Below are 10,295 nucleotides of genomic sequence, written 5' to 3' on the forward strand. Positions count from 1 at the left end.
TTACCCTTTTTTTTTTTTTAATATCAATCCTCTTTTTGAGTTTCATTTAATTCGGTCTGCATATAATCCAGGTCACTTGCTTATATTACCCCACAAATATTCAACATTCTTCGTTCTTTTCACTTTTGTCTTTGCGAAAAGTGTTGGATTCGGATCACGATCTTAACTTCGCCAGAAAGTGGCGTTCGTGAAGAGTATGCTCTAAAAAACACAAAATAATTAAAGGCACCCTCGATCGTGTCATAAGCATTTTGTGTTTTGTAATTAAAGGAGAGGGCAAAGCGGGGAGGGAGAGGGGCTTTAGAGAAGAGGATCAGGCAGTTGGTGCAAAGGAGTCTAGAGTATACAGTGTATGTAGCAGCCTCTGAAGTGAGGTTTCTCTTCATTTTGCTGAGATATAAATGCGAAAGATAGTAATACATTGTACTATAGTATAGCAAAAACACATGCAAACTGCATATTCAATGAAAAGGAAATTAAAACTTCATAGTGGGGAGAGTTTGTTTAAAAAAAAAAGGCATGTGCATCATATTTGAAACTGGAAAATATCGCATTTTGCACTCGGGCAAAAACAGCAAGAGTATTGCACTTTTCGATCTGAGCATGGACTCATCCTTTTTCGTTGATGCTGCCGCCGTGCTGATGATGTTGCCGCTGTTGTGTTGCTGCAGATGCGCTGCTGCTGTTGTGTTGCTGCTGCTGCTGCTGTGTTGCCTCGCACATAATTGAAAGGAGTGAAGTGGCTTGTACGTGCGCCACATGCTTGCCATATGCCAAAGGAAACTGGCGACCAATTTATTTCCAACAACAAAAATGCAGGTCACGAAATGTTTAACCCGAAAGCCAAGGCAAAAGCAAAAGCAAAACAAAACATCTACATGTACAAGAAATGGGAAAATGAAAAGGCAAACATGCAGAGACATCGAAAGAAAGTCATTCATCCAGTCAGTTAGTCAGTCAGTTAGTCAGTCAGTGAGATTTGCCATAGGGGTTTACGGTTTCGGTTTTCAGTTTTTGGTTTTTGGATTTCGGCATTCGTTGCATTTTATTTTTCATTTGAGAACTAACCCCCGGCGTACCGAACTCCCCCGTCGTCGCTCCGTGGATTCCCGCATTGATGGAAAAAGGGTCCCTAAAACGATGGGCATGCAATGAATGGACCAACATCGTATCGCAGGAGTCTAGGGGCGCTACAGTGTGGGGCACAGATATAGGATCAGCTGCAGTGGGGATAATTTGGGAAATTCCCATGGCAGGAACAAAAAAAAAGAAAACACAATGGCATTTAATTGGGAACAGAAACTTTTTTTTTTTTTGAAAATATTACTATTCAAATAGGTTTTTTAAGGGGTTAACATAACATGTTTTACTAACGTCCAATTTTTGATTAAAAAGAAATTTTTGAATTTTGGTTCTACGCTACTGGCGCGCACTGTGCTCCCTTCATTGCATAATTACCCTAATGCAGATCCCGTCCCACTAGAATTGCCCCCCGCCCCCCCCCCTCCCCCCTTTCTCGAAAATGGTTTTTATGAATCATAAAGTGCTTGTTATGCTGCAATTTACGTTTGTTTTTGATACGACTATTTTACGAGTTTTTAATTTCAACACGCAAAGGGAATACTGGGCACCGTATAATGGTATATCTGGGTATATATCCCCCGACACTCGTTTGATTGCCACTTAATTGGCGAAATACTTAACGTTGGTCGAAATTACTGCATTCCCTATACATACATCTATATATATATATGGCTTTTTTGTTGTGTTTTTTGCTAATTATGCGAGTGGACAATTTCCACCCTTTTTCCATTATTTTTGGGGCTCATGAAGAGAGGTCTTCGACCCCGGGGAATTAGTCAAACATGTCATACGGAAAAACGCGAGCGGATTGACAGGCGGCGGCAGAAGCGAAAATGGAAACTACATAATATAATACATAATATATGTATGCTAAATCTGAAACCCACTCGTTTCTGCCGCCTGACCAATGCAGACCAATTTATCAATCGGCGCCGGCTGAAAAGAAAGTTTTGCCAAGGGTTGTCGAACTATATAACACTTAGTATTGAATACTATATGGTCTCTTGTACTGATGATCTTACAATGCGTGGACAGGTATAATATGAGTAATTAGGAAATGTACTTGGGATTAAAAGTAAAAGACAATACAGATGCTTCTCTTTCGAGTTGGGTCTTTGTTTCAATTCAACAAGTTTAATACGAGTATATTAGCTACTGAAAGCGGCAATAGTTTACTGTAGTCAGCAGTTCACTTAATTTATTATTAGCCGCATAAATTACTGTAGTTACTTCGAAGTAAATCGCTAATATTGTCACAGTGAGTTTCCTAAACCACTGAATTGATTACTTCGCACCAGTACTCAACTAAGTGGATCACTTAACTTATTGGGTATCGATTTGGGTTTCCTCGTTCTTCGATTTCCGCCTGAGTTTTTTAGTTTCTGTATTTTGGTTGGCTGGCTGGCTGGCTGGCAATCAGTTGATTTGTGTCAAAGAAAAAACCGAACCACCGAAAAAATATCGTAAGAGGAACATGGCAGGCAAGTGATAAAAGACATTTTGTGTGTATTTCGTGGGGCCCCTTTAACCCCCTTCACCCCCTTAACCCCTTCATGTCCAACACCCTTTGGGTCTTTCAATATTTCAATATTTTTTTGTTTGGTATGGTTCAATGACTTGGCGGCTGCTACACTTTGTTTTTGTACTCTCTGCGTCTGCCGCTTTTGTTGGCAACGTACGGTAAATTTAATCATCATTATCACTATCGCAAGTCAGCTGTTTGCCGCATATCACTCAATTAACAAGACATTCACAAAATATAATGTGTCTCCAAGCTACACAGATCCCCCAGGTTACCCCTTTAAAATGGAAAAATGGAAAACAAAAGACCAAACTAAACTAATAAAGAAGGCAGAAAATTTACCAACGCAAAGAGAAAAGAGGGGGTAACCCAAAGAAAGTCTGAACTTCGCCCCCTATAAAAAATCTTTGGTGGGGTGGTGTAGCAGGGGGGATGGGTAGGAGTATGTAGTGTATAGTGGGGATATGTCTATATAGTGGGGAGGTCAAGTTACAAGTAGGGGATCGGGGGATCAGCGTGCTAATGACCGACAATTGCAACAGAGATGTCGCTTCTGCGGCGGCTGCCAACGCAAAGGTGCCTCAATAAAAAGAGTGCAGGAATTGCTGCACTGGAAGAAATCTGTGCGGGGAAAATACATAAGATGAACATATAAAAAGGCTATTAACAAGGTGGTTGGTACATTTTGTGTGTATTCATTTATGTTTTTCCATATTTCATATTTATTGTCTGTAAATAGGTACGTTTAATATTGCATGTAGAGTAATAGAGATTTGGTTTTAGTTTGTGTAATTACATAAATATACATACATGTTTTTGTGTAATACGTTACTGTATGTTTTGCATTTTCCTAACTATTTTCCCAGTGCCTGCCAAATACTGGACAGATACCAGGCAGATTACAGCCCGATGTCCTGCGGTGAGGCCCCTTGAGATTCTGAATATTCTCCGTATATCAGGCTGCTAATTAAGGTCACACTTCGCTGAAGATGACCGCAATATTTGTTGGAACGGGGATTGCCATTGCAATTGGGTTTTCCTTGATGTAACACCCGTCTTGACAACTTAAGTAAGACGACATCGACACCCCAGGTAGGAACGTAGGAACTGGTCTAGAGTGGGTTGTCCTGGCCCTCGCACTCGTCCTTTTTTCCCTGCACATTCGCCGAGACATGTGTGGTCTTCATAAGTATGCACACTGAGCGAAATAATGTCATTAAATATATGGGGGTAGATTGTTAGATTCTTATACGTACTAAAGATATTTCGATTGCATGCCTGATAGATAAAAGTGAAAACAAAATATCCTGGGTAAACATTGTCATGGGTTGATGCCACTATCATAAGAATTACAGTACAAGTAAATCGTAAAAGTGTAAGGTTAGTAGTGCATACATGATCGATCTGCTGGTCTTTTGATTGATTGTCCGCGGGAAGTGTGGACTTCACTCTTGAGTACTCCCCATTGAGTTTCTACGAGGATTTTGACTCGTGTCTTTGCAAATATGAACAACCAAATGAAACAGCTGTCTACAAAAAGTGGAAGTAATCGGGATTATGGAAAGGTAAAGGTGCCGAGTGGCAAAGAAATGTTCAACACTTCTTGTTCGAAGAGGCGAAAACACCCTAAGTATCTGGCTTAAACCATCACAGCTTGCGGTTTCCCTCGGATTACGATCTTTTCTCAAAAACAATTAAGTTTTGGTTTTTGTTTTGTCCATTAACAGATTCTTTTCTTTTTCTTTGTAGGAAGAAGTCACACAAAAAAAACACAAACAAGGATAACAGAAAAAATCAGCGATTAATAGGGGACAACGGAAATTTCAGGTAACTATGATAAATAATCTAAATCTAAACTCCCTTAATTGGCAAAAGATGTGGACACAGAGGGGCTCATTGAGCTGGCATTGTTATAAGGCAAGAGTTTATTTACGATATAAAGATATTGATATTATCCAAGATTTTGAAACATCGCAATTATATACGCATTTTTAAACCAAATATTTAATTATTATTTATCCTTATTCTTTTGTGATTTACCCAACAAGAGGAACTTGTTTCAGGAAGGAATTCCTCAATCAGTCGAATTGCGTGCGTCATTTTTGAGCAATCTGCGGAATGAGATTTATTGTTTAACTGTTTTCGCCAACTAATTTTTCGGCAATCGTACTCCATAAAAGATGATTATGATTAGGGGATCTTTTGATGTGTGCGGTGGACTAAGGGCCCCCGATCACTTTGATGGCCAACTAGTAGCCATCTGGAGCAGGACACACGCACGATGAAAGAAGCAATTTGCCCAAAAACAGTACGTACAAGGAGTATGGGTATGGGTATGGGTATAGGTATGGGTATGGGTATAGGTGTGGGTATAGGTGTGGGTATGGGTATGACCATCATAATTTCGGTGCACGAAACGATCCGACATCCAATAAACGTCAATCGGGTTCGGTTCCATGATTAGCGGGTCTGGAAAGGATGTCTGGACTCTCTGGTCGCTTTCGGGGGACCCCTGAAAACCCAAACTCGTTTCCATCTGCGGGCGACAGCTGTTGTTGTCGTCGTCACTCGGTACGGTAATTGCCAAGTGCCAGGGCCTACTGTACTTGTGCCAAAATTAACAGGGGCGGTTGCCATTTTGCAGATCACAGTTGGCAGTTGGTATATACTTTAAGATTTAGCATTAAATTATGTCTGAAACTATTGAAAACACAAAACACAGTTGGGCTCTCACAAAATTACTAAACTCAATTGTTGCATCAGAGTTTAGCCAACGCAGGGAAACAAGATGGATATGAATAGTATTTAAGGATTTTCACATATTATTAGGTCACTTGTTTTGGGCGCACATTGGGTGAACAAACTGTAGCACTGTGCTCCGTACTTGGCATCCTGGACAACAAGGCAACAAGGCAACAATAGGAACTGGTATCCTTACAGATGGTTATTAACCCAGACGGCTCGTCTGTGTGATGTTGTTCCTCATTTCATTTGTTGTTTGTCTAAAACAGGATCGTCGACTCAAAGGCCTCCTCTTGTTACCAGTTTCCAAGATCTTGTATATTTTTGTGCTTTTGTTTTGATTCTCGTTTCTATACGTCGGCCACGCCTCCTGAAGCTCAAAGTTCCCCTTCTTCCAGGCTCTGCTGTACTGACTCATCGGCGCAGACAGACGGGTTCAACTGTACTTGCCGCTGACGCTATAAATTAAAATTATGTTGTAAGCACACAGCCACGCAAGCGCACACGCACTCGCAAAAAAAGCAGAAGAAAAAAAATAATAAAGCAGACAACAGAGTCCGGTTCCATGGCAAAAAAAAAAAATGAAAAGAAAAGAAAAGAATATTACGAAACTAAAGAAAAGAAATGCAAACACAACTGAAAGCTTAACCAAAGCAAGCTGCGAAATCTTGAGTCCCATTTCCAAATACCCTATGAAAACAAAATAATTACTTTGAGTTCTTTAAGATATTGAAAATCGTCTGAAAAAGTACCTTTAAAAATTGTAAAATAACTCTTTCGACCACATTTAATTGTTGTTTATTGTTTAAATTGATACTTAGGGTAATGCTCAATCCCCAAGTTTGAAAACAGCAAAGAAAGCTGAAGCAGATCAAAAGGAAGAAGACGATGACTGCATCGCCGCTGAAAATTGCAGCTTGCAATATTAACATGTTTTATGTGCCACAGATCCGATCCGATATCATCCAAACCGATCGAAGCTTAAGTCGCGAACTAAGTTACACAGAAACAACATAAGTTCAGAAGTTCGATCGGATGTGAAAAAATCATCTTTATAAAATAAATGTTGCCGCCATAAAGTGTTTCTTGAACACATCAAAAATTCCGAAACATGTTCAAAACGAAATTGTCATAAGATGTCTGTCTAATATTTTTCTCTGTGTTGCCGAGCTTTAGACTTCATTTAAATCAAGGCAGATCGTTCGTGTTCCCTTTTGATCTGGGCGGCCAGGGGGTTAAGGGAGTGCCCCGCGTTTTCCCTTTTTATTAAGGAAGTCGTCTGGTCTCCTGCGGAAGGAAGTCGCGCCTGTTCCGCAATTTACTTCGGATAAAAAGTTTCACATTAAAAAAGATTCGCATGGCATGAATGCAAATTATCGCAGAAATGTTATTGAACTTTTCCAAATGAAAAAAAAATGAGCTTCGAAAGGAGCTACACACATACATACCTACATACATGTATTGAGAGAGGATCAGAAGGAGTCTGTTGAAGCCATATATCTATTGGTATCTGTTCCATGTGTCGGCAATAACACTGTTTTCTCGTCGTTTTCGTTTTTAATGGTTTTGATGCTCCTGAAACGCCTACAAGTGTGTAGGGGTACTGACAGAAACGCGTTTAATTGCTTTATTCTTCTGACCAGACCAAACCAGGCATATGGAAATGGAGATGGAGATCAGTACTCCATTTCCGTAATTTATTGCAAACAAATGAGAAGTATCCACTTACAGGGCATCCAATTGCTGTTTCGATTGCCCATGCCCCATGCCCTTGAAAATATTGCGAGAGACCCATTGGGAAGTCACAGATGATTTGATCTTTCCGTTGGTGTTGTATGTGCGGGTCGAATTCTCTGAGGGTAGGTAAACGAAACAAAAAGTTATATTTAGCGGCTATTGTCGTTAAGTAAACGAAAAAAGTGAGTAAGTGCAGTCCAAGTTGGCAAGCATTATATAACGCTAATTTAAATTAAAATACGAATAAAAATCTAATTGTTCGGGAAATAAATAATATTTTAGACAGAATGATTTATATTTTTAAGCAATAATTCGAGCACAAACATATTACTAAATTCAAATGCTCCTAGGCCTCTACATCTCATTACAACTCATTACAATCCCCATCGGTCCCAATAAAATTAAAATGTTTGCCCCACACAGCGACGCTGCAGCCATTCCCAATGACTTAAGGACGAAAACGATGTGTGTACTTTGTGGAACAGCCATTACACATGTAAATCGGGAATCGGAGTCCCCGACAACAAAATAACCCCAAGGAAAACAAGCTGAGCGATAAGCAGAAAATGCACACATTTATACGTTAAAGATGGAAAACTGATCAACATATATAATTACCGAAATTTTCCATATGCAACGTGTGAACTGGGAACTGAACTGAAAATGGGATCGGGAACATGAACGTGACCTGTGGTTACGGGGTGAGGGGGAAAATCGGAGACGGCGGGGTGGGGAGGGGAGGGGCGGTGACGGCAGATAATGTGGAGTAGGGAAACCGTTGACAACGCGGAGATTGTGAAATGCTTTGGTCATTGGGTTACGGGCGGATGGGGACAAAATGTGGCAGATCAGGGGTTTGTTTTGTATTAACACAATCGATGAAGTACAGTGGACGATCAGTAAACGGAAAACGCGTTCCTTACAAAAGTACATGGTCAATATGCAAAATTTTCCAGTATTGTCATTTTGACTTTGAATTGTTTATAAATTTAAATGTTTGTTTAAACAAATTCGCTTATAACAAGTTATGTAATTTTTTACCAAACTAAATTTGCTTTACAATCAGAAAAAAAACCTTAAAATATCTTTAGAAATGCACAAAGTGACCTCTTATGGTCTAAGGGTAACTCCTTGAGGCCTTTAGGAACTTTCATTCCGAACGACCACTGTGTTCCCTAAGGGTTCAACTTAGCATCTAAACCGTACTTGAATGCACTTACGGAAAACCTCCAATCAGCAGCCACGACCCCCTACTGATGAGAGTTTCTTGGGCTCGATCTCGGTTTCTTCGATTCCGATTTTTTACGGCATGCTTGCCCGAATGGGAAAAGATACAGAAAGACAGACGGATGGACCTGGTATTCAAGAGATTTGTGCCAGAGGGAGGGGTAAAGGGACATGGGGATCCTCCAGTGAAGTGGCAAAAGCGACGTGAAACATTTTTCGAAAAAAAGGATAATAAACGTTCCGGCCGACGATCACTAACGCATATCAATAGGTCGTCAGTGAGTGCGGAGGTCAGAGGAAGCGATTAACGCTAAACACTTGAAAGAGCAGACCAAAAATCAAAAAAAAAGAATTGAAGAAACCCAAAAAACGAGCGGAGATGCATACTTATAGAGGCATGTCTTATCTGCTAGCTCATAAAGTGCCAAAAATTATGGCAAGAGGAAATTGAAAGTATTGTCTGTCAAAGTCAGGCGGCAACGTGAGATCAGGGGTTGCATTGCAAGTGGCAAATGTTGGCACTAAAAACCGTCACAACAATCATCACTCAGTCAGGCTTGGCATAAGTTCCACAATTATATAATAAAATACATAGTTTGTACAGGTTAGTATCTTGTAGTATAGTATAGTATCGTATGTATAGTATAGTATAGTATGCTGTTTATTAAATAAACTAAAAATGGAAAGCGATTCTGCTGATGTTTACATTCGATGTATTTCTACATGCGTTCTACACACCTACATTAAAGGCGACACCTACCGCTGTAAGTATGCTATAGAATATCCTTTGCCGCACAGCTTGCAGCATACTTTCGACCTGCTGCGAATCTAACGCAAGCTTTTAGGCTGTTGAAGGCATATTTCTTCTAATTTTTGCGACTATACATATCGGTATTTTGATCAGAACATTCGAAATAGTGGTCCAAATATGGAATGCCATACCTCGTTGAGCTTGTATTTAAATTTCCAATCGAATTATGTTTTCAGAAAAAACAAATTTTTTTCACTTTTTTTGCAAATTTTGATGATGGAACAAAAAAATGCGAAAATTTGGCCAAAAAATATGTTAACAAAGTCGGTCAAAAAGTGATTCGGTTGGTTAGCATTGGTAATAAGTAGTACAAAAATGTAATTCTTTTAACTTTCTGACCATTTTTAGTCAAGTTATACCGAAAATATCAATCGTAAATATTGCATTTTTGCTAAAATTCGTTTTCCCTCTTTTTTGTGATTATTTATATCAGTATTTTCATCAAGCATTCAAAATATTGGTCCAAATATGGAATGTCATACCTCTGTGAGTTCGTAACAAAATTTCGAACAATACATAAATATAACACATTAGCCAATTAAAATGCAAAACAATTCAAAAACACGTTGTATTATTTGTCTCTGCTGAACTCATCAAAATCATGGAAATTTATAATTTGGTAAGTTTATAAAAGTACTGATAGAAATCAATGGGAAATCTTATATTTTATATATTCATCCAAATAAAAAGAAATAATAAATCTAAATAATTAATATAACAAAATAATTTTAAACCTTATTGATATCCCAAAAAGTCATGCAAATAAAATGGCGCAGCAAAAATCAAACAGCTGATTAGCGTAATTTAGACTTTCTTAGAGATGGTCGCGTCTCTGCAAATCTTCCTCACGATCCAAACAAACTTAAGGAATCTCGTGTATATCGTAACAAAGACGTGACACGGCCACAAGAACAATACGACTTCCCATCTCTGATTAGCGTTCTGTTGCAAAGTAACGGTCTGCAAAAATAGAGATGCTCCCGTGTAACTGATTTCTCGCACGCTCCCAACGACCACTTGGGATATTTTATTTATGTCGTGCAAATCTCGTGCAACACCCGTGAAGCACCGAGTGCACAATGTGACTGAGCATCTCTGATCTGAGTTCCGTTGAAAAGTAACGGGATCTCTCCTTAGAGGGCGCCTGAAAGCATGAAAGGGACGGCCGTCATG

At 39.4% G+C, this 10,295-nt stretch overlaps 2 long non-coding RNA genes across 4 annotated transcripts in view; one reads left to right on the top strand and one right to left on the bottom strand.

Moving 5' to 3' along the window:
• LOC120321529 overlaps positions 1–7,592 on the top strand; it is a 29,068-nt gene extending 21,476 nt beyond the window's left edge. The window contains exons 2-4 of one of the 2 annotated variants that reach the window (XR_005561211.2): positions 3,472–3,697; positions 4,355–7,206; positions 7,508–7,592. This is a non-coding gene — a long non-coding RNA (uncharacterized LOC120321529). Of the gene's footprint in view, positions 1–3,471; positions 3,698–4,354; positions 7,207–7,507 lie in introns of those variants that run through there. The other variant, XR_005561276.1, reaches the window with a different exon arrangement.
• On the bottom strand, positions 3,695–4,844 carry LOC120321589. 2 transcript variants are annotated; one of them, XR_005561346.1, is made up of 3 exons: positions 4,776–4,844; positions 3,862–4,716; positions 3,695–3,803 (listed from the first exon to the last, which is right to left on the bottom strand). It is a non-coding gene; the product is annotated as an uncharacterized LOC120321589 (long non-coding RNA). The 2 variants fall into 2 exon arrangements; XR_005561318.1 differs by lacking the exon at positions 4,776–4,844 and having other exon boundaries at positions 3,862–3,942; positions 4,001–4,360.
• Positions 7,593–10,295: the final 2,703 nt, after the last annotated feature.

This window comes from Drosophila yakuba, chromosome X (genome assembly GCF_016746365.2).
Source record: "Drosophila yakuba strain Tai18E2 chromosome X, Prin_Dyak_Tai18E2_2.1, whole genome shotgun sequence".
Lineage (NCBI taxonomy): Eukaryota > Metazoa > Arthropoda > Insecta > Diptera > Drosophilidae > Drosophila > Drosophila yakuba.